Here is a 13,792-nt window from a genome sequence, read left to right as displayed (position 1 = left end):
CTAGCCAGCCTCAAAATAAAAAAAAAGTAATAGGACAACATTTTTTGCAAGTTGTTCCACTTTTCTGAATTTCTGTAAGGTCTTGCCCTCAACAAAGCACAACACTACAGAAGAGATCTTACAGATTCTGTCAAGTCTCTCAGTTCGTGCCCCTATTTATTTTGCTAAAGCAGACATACACCAAGCCTTGATGTATGTCCTTTTCTGTCAATTCCCTTTTCTCCCCCCCCCCCCGGCTTTGTTTAAAACCATGTTGAATTGTTTCATGTTGATCCCCTGTGTATGCCTGCGCACATGGGTTTTTCTTTTGTTTTGTGAAGGGAGCAGCAAACTGGGCACAATGGAAGAAATGGGGTTTGGGAGGTGGGAATCTTTTGTAAATATTTCTCATTGATCTCATTGCAGCTAAACACAATGGCTTATTTTCCCCTGTCAGCTTTTCCATACTGACACCAATCATCTGAGAAATTATTCAAATTTTATTTTTGTATCTGTGGTAACAATCCATTAACAAAAAGGATTTTTTTCAGTTGTGAATTTTTTTCAAGCTATTGCTTACATTAACAAATTTAAGTGCCTGAAGCAAACTTCCATTATGTATCTGTATACTAAAAGTTAAAAACTGTTGTATTGATTTTTATAAGCCTTTTTACCTCTGTGTAAAGAATATATATACAAGTGTATGATGTACATTTTAGTTCTTAACTTCTTTTTTATTGTTTCTAATATGTATGATCATTGTAGCTATTGCTTTAAAAATGTACCATGTAAATATAAATACATCATATCAAAACACGGCTGGTTTACATCTTTGGCTGCCTCAAGCCATCCAGATATGGATAACTGGAAATTCAGATTCAAGATAGAACTGTGTGGTTACCTGATGGGCATTCATGTTCAGCACAATCTTATTTTAGGCACAAGTAAATGTGAATTCGTTTCTCATTGTCAAGTTCACACATTAATAAATGTGGCTATACAGGGAGTAACTATTACATACTGTGTCAAGATAAGAAATTGTCAGTTTCAGAAACAAATTCAGCCCTGTGGGGAGTGATGCTTGCCAGTCCAAAAGGAAATAATAATAATAAATAATTATAACTTTATTTTTACCCCGCCTTTCTCCCCGAAGGGACTCAAGGCGGCTTACAACATACTAAAAACATAATTTAAAAAACAAATAAAAACATATTAACACATCATAAAAAAAACAGCAGTCAGAGTAAAAATAGGTAAAAAGAGCATAGAGCAGCAGCAAGTCATAAAAGAATCAGGCCTGTAAAAAATATTAAAATATGTTAAAAAGATGTTAAAAGGCCGAGAACTCAGAAGGCTTGTTTAAACAGAAGGGTCTTCAGGCCTCACCGAAAGGTCTCAAGAGAGGGAGCCATTCTTAAGTCAAGGGGAAGGGAGTTCCATAGCGTTGGTGCCACTACTGAGAAGGCCCTATTTCTTGCAGCCGCCCCACGTACCTCCCTAGGCGGCGGCACTTGTAAAAAGGCCTTCTCTGATGACCTAAGAGGACGAGCCGGATTGTACGGAAGTAGGCAATCTCTAAGATACCCTGGCCCAGAGCAGTATAGGGCTTTAAAGGTCAATACCAGCACCTTGAATTGGGCCTGGAAACGAATGGGCAGCCAATGCAGCTGCTGGAGAAGCGGACTGACAGAGTCGAACCGCCTACCTCCAGTAACCACATGGGCCGCCGCATTCTGCACTAGTTGCTGATACTGAATAGATACTGAATAGATACTGAAATAGAATGCCAGTTTAGGTGGGGTGTTTGTCCTACCCAATTTCCTTTTCAAAACTACAAGGGGCCAAAGCCTGGTTCAACCTGATTTAGTGTCTAGGCCAGGGGTGTCCAAAGTTTTTGGCAGGAAGGCCACATCATCTCTCTGACACTGTGTCAGGGGCCAAATTAATTTACCTTTCAAATTTGAATAAATTTACATAAATGAATATATTAAAGATGAATTTATATGAATGAATGTCTTGCAATAGCTCAAGGCCTATAAAAGGCCATGCACAAAGCAAGGCTGTCCTTTCCTTTGCTGCTGCTACTGCATCACAGACATGAAACAACAAGCAGTGGAGGGAGCCCTCATCGCACAGCTCACTCGAGAGGCCAAACAGTTGCCCGCACGCTGAGAGTAGTTGCGTCGGGCCAGTGTGGGCTCCAACAAATCTCCGGAGGGCCAGAGGCTCATTGGAGACTAGGGGGTCCCTGAGGGCCGCATAGAGAGGTCTTGAGGGCTGCAAGTGGCCCCAGGGCTGGGGTTTGGGCACCCCTGGTCTAGGCCATTGGTTTTCAAACTCTCATGGAAAGTTTGAGCCACTGTAAGTGCTTGCGGGGGCAGGGTGAGGCAGCAGCATGATCCCCAGGATCGCGCCACTCAGGGGGCTGCAGGGGCTTGGGTGCACTTACCCAAGCCTCTTGCAGCCTCCCCAGGGCGTGGGGAGCCCGGTGTGAACCTTTGGCAGGGCTCCCTGCAGCAGTGAATGTAAAAGCAGAGCAATCGCGCTCCGCTAAAGCGGAAGTGGAGCGCAATCCCCAGTTTGAAAAGCCCTGGTCTAGGCAGTGAGGCATGAATATCTTGCTCATTCTCATTTGCCCACCTAGTTCATACTACCTTTTTCTCTTCTCCCATGTGGAGGAACTCTTTAGGAACAATCCCCAAGATAATTTCTCATGATCTGAATAGCCATGCCATGCACCAGTCTTCAGCCCCACAACAGCAGCCTGACAGTGCAAGAAAAGGAAGGCTGCAGAAATTGATGTACCTAATACCTTTTTACCCACAGAAGGGCAGAGTGAAGGAATATTATCCACCTCTCAGAACAACTTCAGGAAGGAATGGCAGTCATGTTCCCACTGACAGGCACTCAGCCCCTTGAATGCTATCAGTTTGCAAGTGGAACTTTAAAAAACTTGAGCCAAAAAATGGTGGTACATTTTCAGAGAACTCTCTAGATATGTAGAAGTACATATGTTTGTAAACTGTGAAAAACCAAAATAGCTGTGTGAATTTCTAGGAACTGGGAAAAGTTGATTGGATATTGAGAAGGAAATACTAGAAGAACTCATAATTGTATGAACATCCCCGTGTACATTAAACGCAAGACAAGAATTTCTGTCTTTGCTATTACCCCCCCCCCGGTTGTTTTTGCAGGGGGCTAAGGGCTAAAATAAATATAGATAACCACCCCGGTTATCTATAAAAGAACAAGAAGTTGAGAGAATCTATCAATCAAAGTTCAGGGCAGCTCTGCCATGGAATGTTGAAAGAGTGGAGAGAGACGGTGTGGACCCTAACAACTTACTATACTATATCATGGACATCCTCTTTACATAAGAACAGCCCCACTCAATCAGGCCATAGGCCCATCTAGTCCAGCTTCCTGTATTTCACAGTAACCTACCAAATGCCCCAGGGAGCACACCAGATAACAAGAGACCTCATCCTGGTGCCCTCCCTTGCATCTGGCATTCTGACATAGCCCACTTCTAAAATCAGGAGGTTGCACGTGCACATCATGGCTTGTAACCCGTAATGGATTTTTCCTCCAGAAATTTAACCAATCCCCTTTTCAAGGCATCCAGGCCAGATGCCGTCACCACATCCTGTGGCAAGGAGTTCCACAGACCGACCAGACGCTGCGTAAATAAGTATTTTCTCTTGTCTGTCCCAACCCTCCCAACACTCAATTTTAGTGGATGTCCCCTGGTTCTGGTGTTATGTGAGATGGTAAAGAGCATCTTTCTATCCACTTTATCCTTCCCATGCATAATTTTGTATGTCTCAGTCATGTCCCCCCTCAGGCGTCTCTTTTCTAGGCTGAAGAGGCCCAAACGCCATAGCCTTTCCTCATAAGGAAGGTGCCCCAGCCCAGTAATCATCTTAGTCACTCTCTTTTGCACCTTTTCCATTTCCACTATTTCCTTTTTGAGATGTGGTGACCAGAACTGGACACAATACTCCAGGTGTGGCCTTACCATAGATTTGTACAACGGCATAATATTAGCTGTTTTGTTCTCAATACCTTTTCTAATGATCCCAAGCATAGAATTGGCCTTCTTCACTGCCGCCGCACATTGGGTCTACACTTTCATCAACCTGTCCACCACCACCCCAAGATCTCTCTCTTGATCTGTCACAGACAGCTCAGAACCCATTAGCCTATATGTGAAGTTCTGATTTTTTGCCCCAATGTGCATGACTTTACACTTACTTACATTGAAATGCATCTGCCATTTTGCTGCTCATTCTGCCAGTCTGGAGAGATCCTTCTGGAGCTCCTCACAATCACGTCTGCTTCACCACTCGGAAAAGTTTGGTGGCTGCAAACTTTGTCACCTCACTGCTCACCCTTGTCTCCAGGTCATTTATGAAGAGGTTGAAAAGCACTGGTCACAGGACAGATCATTGGGGCACAGCGATTTTCACCTCTCTCCATTGTGAAAATTGCCCATTGACACCCACTCTCTGTTTCCTGGTCTTCAACCAGGTCTCAGTCCAGGAGAGGACCTGCTGTTTAATTCCCTGACTGTGGAGTTTTTTCAGTAGTCTTTGGTGAGGGACTGTGTCAAACACCTTCTGAAAGTCCAGATATATAATGTCCATGGGTTGTCCCACATCCACATGCCTGTTGACTTTTTCAAATAATTCTAAAAGGTTTGTGAGGCAAGACTTACCCTTACAGAAGCCATGCTGATTCTCCCTCAGCAAGGCCTGTTTGTCTATGTGTTTTGAGATTCTTTCTTTGATGAGGCATTCCACCATCTTACCGGGTATAGATGTTAGGCTGACCGGCCTATAGATTCCCAGGTCCCCCCTCTTTCCCTTTTTAAAGATTGGTGTGACATTTGCTATCCTCCAATCCTCTGGCACCGTGGCTGTTTTGAGGGACAAGTTGTATATTTTAGTCAAGAAATCAGCAACTTCATTCTTCAATTCCTTAATAACTCTTGGGTGGATGCCATCTGGGCCCGGTGACTTATTGATCTTTAATTTATCAACAAGGTCTGAAACATCTTCTCTTTCAACCTCTATCTGACTTAATTCCTTGGTCAGGAGGGGCTGTTCGGGCAGTGGTATTTGCCCGAGGTCTTCTGCCGTGAAGACAGATGCAAAGAACTCATTTAATTTCTCTGCCATCTCTAAGTCTCCTTTTATCTCCCCTTTCCCTCCCTCACCATCCAGAGGGCCAACCGCTTCTCTGGTGGGTTTCCTGCTTCTAACATATTTGAAGAAGCTTTTTATTATTCCCCTCAATGTTGCTGGCCATGCGTTCCTCATAGTCTCACTTGGCCTCCCGTATCACCTTCTTACACTTCTTTTGCCACAGTTTATGTTCTTTTTATTCTCTTCATTAGGGCAAGGCTTCCATTTGTGGAAGGAAGCTTCCTTGTCCTTTACGGCCTCTCTAACTTGGCTTGTTAGCCATGCGGGCACTCTCCTGGACTTAGTGGAGCCCTTCTTCCTTTGCGGTATACACTTCCGTTGGGCCTCTGTTACTGTTGTTTTAAGCAGCCTCCATGCACTCTGGAGAGATTGGGCTCTTTTTACCTTCCCTTTCAACCTAACCAGCCTCCTCATTTGAGGGAAGTCCGTCGGAAGTCAAGGGTTTTTGTTAGAGATTTGCCTGGTATTCTTCCCCCGACGTGCAAGTCGAAACGGATCGCAGCATGATCACTGTTCCCCAATGGCTCCGTAACATTGACATCTGTAACCAGGTCCTGAGTACCGCACAATATTAAATCCAGAGTCACCTGTCCTGTGGTGGGCTCCATGACTAGCTGCTCTAAGGCACAGTCATTTAACATGTCAAGGAATCCGGTCTCCTTTTCGTGAACAGAACACAAATTGACTCCGTCTATATGAGGATAATTGAAGTCCCCCATGACTACAACCCTGTCCCTCCTTGTCACCTCCCTGATCTGTTTCCTCATTTCAAGGTCCCCTTCCGGTTTCTGGTCTGGAGGACGATAGTACGCCCCCAGTATTACATTGCTCCTGAGGCCTGGTAATTTAATCCACAGAGGTTCTATGGTGTTGGACCCACCTTTAATCTCTACTTTGCTGGATTCTATCCCTTTCTCAACGTAAATTAGGCGCCTTAGCCGCCTTGGGTGCCCTTCTTGGAGAAAGGCGGAATACAAATCCAATAAATAAATAATAAATAATTGGCCACCCCACCTTCAGCATACCCCTCCCTGTCCCTCCTGTAGAGTTTATAGCCTGGGATTGCGGTATTCCACTGATTTTCCGCATTCCACCAGGTTTCTGTTATGCCCACTATGTCAATGTTTTCCCTAGTCTCCAGACATTCCAGTTCTCCCATCTTTACTTGGAGACTTTGGGCATTTGCATAAAAGCATTTGTACATGGAATGCCCCAGGATGGGCTGCTTATTAGCTCCTTTGTCCCCACATCCTCTCACTATGCCAAACCCTCTATCACATCCCATTACGCTACCATTCCCAATTTCTTCTCCTACTCTGCCTTTACCTTGTTGTTCTCTAACCTCCCCATCCTCGTCCCATAGGGATGAGGAGTTCTGAACCAGATGCCCCTCGGCTCCTGTTGGCTTCCCCCAGGGATCAGTTTAAAAGCTGCTCTGCCACCTTTTTAATGTTATGCGCCAGCAGTCTGGTTCCATTCTGGTTCAAGTGGAGCCCGTCCCTCTTGTACAGGCCCCGCTTGTCCCAAAATGTTCCCCAGTGCCTAACGAATCTAAACCCTTCCTCCCTACACCACCGACTCATCCACGCATTGAGACCCCTGATCTCCACCTGCCCAGCTTGCCCTGCGCATGGAACAGGTAGCACTTCCGAGAACGCTACCTTTGAGGTCCTGGCTTTCAGCTTCCTACCTAATAGCCTAAATTTGGCCTCCAGGACCTCCTGGCTACACTTGCCCATGTTGTTGGTGCTGACATGCACCACAACCCCTACCTCCTCCCCAGCACTGTCTACCAGCCTGTCTAGAAGAGAAGTGATGTCCGCAACCTTTGCACTAGGCAGGCAAGTCACCATGCGGTCCTCACATCTGTCACAAACCCCCCTCTCTATGTTTCTAATAATCGAATCCCCTACTACAAGAAGCCCCCCTCCCTCCGAGGAGTATCTTGAGTGCGTTTGGATACAGGCCTGTCCCCTGGAGAAGGGACATGCCCTCTTTTTGAGCCTCATGTCCTGGAAAATATCTTAAATGTCCTCCTTTTCCCTGTGAGCAGGCCTCTGCAGCCAGTGGCTAGCCTTCTTGTAATTAATAAATTATATGTAATATAGTTTAAATGCTATATTATTACATTTAAAATTAACCACATGAAATCAATATACGAGTGTTTTTAGCTTTCATTTTGTCATGTCCTACATTTTGCAGTGCCTTGTCCTCTTTGGTGGTTGTGATATCTCGTCCCCCTGATCAAGGAGGAATTGGGAGATGTGCGTTATCAAGTTGAAGTACACTTCTCCTTATGCTGTGCTTGCCCCACCCATCCCAAGTAGATAACAATAAAGCAGGTTCTGGGCAGGCATCCAGCACAGTTTGAAAGAAAAGAAGGTGTCCTCTGTGAGTCCCAAATAGTGCAAGAAAGCTCCTGTTCCCTCGACAGGAACACATCACATGAGCTGGAACACACTGTAATATTTTATTTTTTCACATTTATTTATCGTTCTTACTCCAAGGAGCACTAAGCAGTATCCGTGGCTCCTCGTTCTTTTATCCTTGCAAGAACCCAGAGAGGTAGGTTAGTTGGGGCAGAGCCAGGGCCTCCCAGTAAGCTTCATGACTGAGCAAGGATTTGAATTCAGATGTTCCTGGTCCATGTGCAGCACTCTCAACTACTGCACCACATTGGTTCCTAATAGTGAAATCAGATGTCCAAATGCCTATCAGTTTGGTATCAAAATAAGACCACTTGGAAATCAGGTGTTTCTATTCAGGGATTAGGTGCACAGAAGTATAACAGTTGATAAATTAAACAAAGTACAGTGAGGATAGAGCATGCTAACAGACCTACAAGAACCATGGAATGGAGAGCTGGCCATTGGAGTGAGAAAGATGTTGAAACAGGTTAATTCTTTTCCTCTTAATATGTGTTTGGTGGGCATTGGGGTTCAAAAGAATAAAATATTTTGTCTCAGGTTCCACTTTTATGATTTATAAAGACACGGGTTGCTGTGTCTGTGTCACGTTGCTGTGTCAAGGAACTTTGGTGCGTACAGATCACAATAAAACGGGTAAGAGAAGCTTGGGAAGTGGGCATAGTTTGGGGGAAGAGTGTGGAGCATCATGTTTTTATGGAAGCACCAGCTGTCCCTTATAACAGGATACCTCATCCTAAATACTGTATATTAAAAAGAGTATATTTTTTGTGTACAGTAAGAGTACTGTATATTGGACATCTGTATCTGGGTGTCTTTTGCGTATGGATCACATTGACAGAATATTCATTTCCAAAGTCAAAACAGTAGCAAGGTGGAGAAGAGTGAATGGGAACATTGTTGGCAATTCCCTGGCTAGAGAGCAGGTTAACCCATTTCTGCCCAGCCCACAGGTGTACACATTTGATGCGTATATGCAACATTAGGCAGAAATGGCTTTTTTAAAAGACATAAGAACTTAAGGCAGGCAGACCAGAGCACATGGTGGGTGCCTCCAAGGCAAGGCAAAAGATTTAAGGTCTCTAACCATGACTAGTTTCTCAAATGTCTTCCTCAGCTGAGTTCTCCATGAAATCTTGCTTTGTGATATTTTGTATCTGCAGAGTATTTCTTGCGAGCAAGTAAGAACCCTGCTTCTAAAGAGAAAAATGGTGGCATCACAAATCCCTTTGTCTGGCTTCAGCACATGACAGAAGCTGGCATCCCTCTCGCTGCCTCAGATTAACTTTGTCTAGAAAACCACAAAATAAACAAGCGTCAGCTCTCATGCCATTGTATGCCTTGATTGTTTTGATGGCACAAGTGAAAATAAATATATAAATGTCTGGCTTCTGACTAGAGGCAAGATGCTTTCAGGAGTGGAAACTATGTGTGTATTTTTGGTGCAGTGGCTTTGCATCTCTCAGAATTTTTAGACCTCCCGCACCCTGCATTGCTGGACAACAAGGCACCATCATTCATCTGATTTTGACAGCCTTCGCCTGTGGATGAACTTTGAAGAATATGGTAGACTTTAGCCTGACTTTGTTTCTGGTACCATCCATGTGATTGATAGAGTCACTTGAAAGGTACAACCACCTACCTCTAATCTAGAATCGATATGAAACCCTAGAAAAGTCACATCACCTCTCCTTTATAAAGTGGGAGTAATGATCTTCTTTTTAATTTTTTTTTTTACTACAAACATTTCATAGCAGAGAATGCATATTTTTACACTGAACCTCTTTCTGGACATACACCTTTTTACAACATCATAAGAAAACCCACAAATAATTTTAAGACTATTACATCATAAATTTTATAGGCTAGTAAGCTAAATTTTATAGGCTAGTTTATCTAGCCGCATTTTTTCTGTAAATATGAAGGCTCAGTCACTGGAACATTACAGGTGAGTTAGGACCACCTTTACTCTAAGCAAAATGCATCATATAAATCAAACATGCAACCCAATCCTAACCAACTTTCCAGTACTAATGCAGTGTGCAGGTAGGGGAACAAATGTACCCTTACTTGAGGAGGCCTCTGTTGCTGCCAACCCCCACCACAGGACGCACTGTACATCCCATTGGCATGGCTGCATCAGCGCTGGAAAGTTATTTAGGACTGGGCTGTTTGGCAAGCAAAAGCTATGAATGTTTATACAGATCGTGTCCTGTTATCCACTGGGGCTCCATTCTGGAACCCTCAGTGGATAAAAAAAATCAGTGGATATCAAATCAGTGGGAAAAAGAACCACTTCCAGGTTTCTTGCTCCTCCATTGTCACCCCAGAATGCATTGGTATAGACACTATACCACATTCAGGCACTAGATGGGGTGCATAATGGAATCCAGTGAAATGAAATTGCAATTATTTAACAGCACAAAGGTAGGAAATTGGATTTTGATGCTTTTTTCCTTGTTACAAGGCATTTAAAGATGGGCCTCAGTATCAGTGGTGAGTCAAATCAGTGGATTCCGAGGTTCCACCTGTACAGTACTTTTCAGGGGGTCAAATGTTCTAGATAGGAAACCACTAACCTAACACCTCACAAATCTTGGCCAAAATGGCCAGTCTGAGCCGTGCAGATGAGTGCTGCCTCTGCAAGGCTCAGAAAACCCTCCAGAGGCCAGGGGAGCATGGCTCCCCTTTGCTTCGGAGGCTTGGGGGGGGTGAAGAGGGACCAGTGGCTGCCATTGCATATGTGGGCTGTTGCTGGTTGAAAGGTCGCTAAGCAACGCACAAATGTAATTGTATGTCTATGTTACTTTGGCTATACTATAATGCTCAAGCAAAGTCTTTTCCATGCAGTGGAATCCTCCTAGCTTTGGAACTCTTTGCCCACGGAAGTCTACTTGGCCAGCTCTTCCTAATCTTCAGAAAACTAAGAGCTTCTTGAGGAAGATTGAGGCTGGTTCTGCTGTGTTCTGGCTCCTGGAACTTTTATATTGCAAAATTACTTATTATATTGCAATTTAATGTTGTTTTTAGATATCATAAGCCAGTATGAGAACCTGCCTAGGCTCACAATGTGGGACAAAACTTTCAGGAATAAAACAAACCATTCGCAGAATGATGGAACCTTTGTAAGACTTTTCACAAATGGTACTTAAGGAACACAAAGGAAATTGCTATATTTTATCTATTTTGTGGGTTAATGAGCTGAGTCATATGTTGAAACACACACACACACACACACACACCTAAAAATCCTTAATTCCATCCCACTCCCTGAAATCTGAGGAAATTTCATTCCTGATAAGATTTGATGAATCCCTCAACATCCTAAGGGCTATGGGCATTTCAATCCACTCACCCACAGCTCAGATTATCATATATCCTTTTGAAATCTTGAATTAAAAAAAATAAAACTTGAATTTGAATAGATCTGCATCGTGATCTGGACTATATAGATGTTCACTTTTTATTGCAAACATTAGCAGGTTGCGAGAGCCTGCCCCCCCCTTTAAGTGTGTAAAGCAAACACGCAGGGGAAATTGCGGCAAGGCTGCCTTGAAAGGGTGTCTTATTGCTGATAGTCACACACTCGCTCACAAAGCTCGAACCACTTAATGCATCTCTCAAGACATCTGGTCTCCCTTTTTAAGTCTCACATGATCTTCATTCTTCTTGTAGTTATTGTTGTAATTTGTGCCTTGTCTGCTATTCTCTATTCATTGTTGCTCCTTATGCTGACTGCAAAATAGCTGCCTGTGAAAATAAGCCAGGACTATTCTATCATCTCCCCTTTGCTATACAGTTCGCATCCCAACTAGCACGTTCTGTATGCATATGATCAACAGAATCTTTTCTCCTTTGCTAAAACATTTCTGCTCTCAGAAATGGGGATTTTGGTTGGTGTTATGCCCTGACAAGTGGACCAACCTTGGTTTTCTATATTGGTTTGTTTTGAAAATTGCAAAAAGAAAGAAGAGAAAATAATTGCAAAACAGAAAAATTTCATACCTGTTTTGATTGTACTTGAAGGAACAATGGGTAGCATCCTGATGAACATGTTTGATTTAAGACACTCCCTCCACCAATGGCAACTTCCTCCATGAACAGAAGGATTGTTCCACTAGTGCAGGGGTCTCCAAACTTTATGGCCAGAGGGCCGCATCAAATATCTAGCATGGTGTTGAGGGCCGGAAAAAAATGTAAATATAAATTTTAAATAAATTAGAAATGGAACTTAGATGAGCGAATAAATGAATGGATGGGTTCATTCATTCAACTTCTCTGGCCCTCATAACACTCTCCAGACACAACCAGAGCACAGCTCTGGTCATGTTCAGTTGAGTGGGCCAGAGGCTTTCAGGGGACAAGAGGCTGGCTGTGGGCCAGATAGAGGTTTGCCGCGGGCCGCATCTGGTCCCCAGGCTGGGTTTTGGAGACCCCTGCACTAGTGCAAAGACTCTTTCCCTAGGCAGAATGCCCCTATGGAGGAAAAGGTGAGCAACATTTGATACATAGCCTCAGGCAGCAGGAGGACTCGACACATGAGGCTGCAATCCTATACACACTATCCTAGGAGAAAATCCCACTGAACACAGGCTTACTTCTGCGTAGACCAGCATATGGTTGTGTTGTGTGTGCTTGAACAGTTCTAAATATTTTTCTGCCTGTTTTTGTAGTTGTTTGGGGGGTATTTGAATTTTTGGTTATTTTTTAAACTATCTATATACTGTGGCCTTCATCAGCTTCAAGAAAGCTTAACCTGCAATAAACTTGTGAGCTTTGAAGATGAGGTTTAGGATTCTTAAGTCTGCTGCAGCCAAAAGGCATAGCTGCTCCTCTGGCATTTTCTCTCTCTCTCTCTCTCTCTCTCTCTCTGTGTGTGTGTGTTCTGTATGTGTGTGTGTAACCCCTGGGGGCTGGGGGATAAGAATAGGCCCTCAGTTTGGCTGTACTTGTCGTAAGAGGCGACTAAACAGCCACCGGGTAGATGGGACTCGTCAGCCTGGGAAGGCAGCTCATCTGAGAAAAGGAAAACTCTGATCCCAAACCTCCACTGCCTTGTGGCTACATCCAGTTATGGAAAAGGCTTCAGGAGTCAACCTCGAAGCAAAATCCGGAGCCAGAGTCCCTGAGGCAGTTCATGGCTGAACACAGTCACATTCTGGTAACTCCTGCGATGCTGCTGGAACCAACTGTATTGGCTTCCATCTTTCCATTTGACCATTTCAGTGACATGGAGAGGGGGGATTTACTGCATGGGTAACAGTCTATCCTCCATATCTACTTTACCCAGGCTTCGTGCACTGGAGAGGACACTGTTCCAGAACCACTATTCAGAGCACGATACCATAGTCTTCCGAGACTGAAGGATGCCAACAAGGAAGGAGGTGTATTTATTACTGTGTGTTTATTATAGCAGTGGTTCTCACACATTTAGCATCAGGACCCACTTTTTAGAATGAGAATCTGTCAGGACCCACCAGAAGTTATGTCATGACAGCAACTGTTACCCTGCACATTCCTGATCTTGTCTGATCTCGGAAGCTAAGCAGGGTCAGGCCTGGTTAGTACTTGGATGGGTGACTGCTTGGGAACACCGGGTGCTGTAGGCTTATACCATAGTCTTTTGAGACTGAAGGTTGCCAACCATATTACAGGAATAGGATGAGGGATAGAATAATCTAGGAAACCTCACTCATTGTGTGCAGTGATAGTTTTTACAATCTGTCCCTAATTACAACATGTAAAATCATGTTAAAATACTGTACTACGTTTCAGTTACTTTATTTGTTTTATTTTAGTGCTGGCATCTAAAAGAGCTGCTTGGAGCTAATTTAATTGTCTGCCAAAGCTCTCCTGTTTACATGTATAAAGCCTGTAACAAATTTGGACACAATGCCAGTCAGTCCCTCGTCCTCGTGACGAGCATGAAAAGCTGCTGAAAGACATTCTAAAACTGCAACTTGCCATTTGACTTCTTAGCATTCAGCCAATTTTGCAAAGAGATAAATGGACCTATATTTGTTCAACATATTTTTAAAAAGCAAATGCAAAATTCGTTATAGCAAGGCTCTGATTATTCTGAGTACACTTACTCTCAAAGAAAGGCCACGTTCTGCATCAAAATAATCCAGAAAAAAATCAAATTTTGCAACTGTTTAAATTTTTGCAAAATATGCATAT

At 43.7% G+C, this 13,792-nt stretch overlaps 1 pseudogene; it reads left to right on the top strand.

Moving 5' to 3' along the window:
* Positions 1 to 13,104: 13,104 nt before the first annotated feature.
* On the top strand, positions 13,105 to 13,221 carry LOC136637760 (5S ribosomal RNA; annotated as a pseudogene).
* Positions 13,222 to 13,792: the final 571 nt, after the last annotated feature.

This window comes from Tiliqua scincoides, chromosome 1 (assembly GCF_035046505.1).
Source record: "Tiliqua scincoides isolate rTilSci1 chromosome 1, rTilSci1.hap2, whole genome shotgun sequence".
In the NCBI taxonomy this organism is placed as follows: Eukaryota; Metazoa; Chordata; class Lepidosauria; order Squamata; family Scincidae; genus Tiliqua; species Tiliqua scincoides.
The sequence above is the reverse complement of the archived record's forward strand: the minus strand, read 5'-3'. Positions and strand labels throughout refer to the sequence as shown.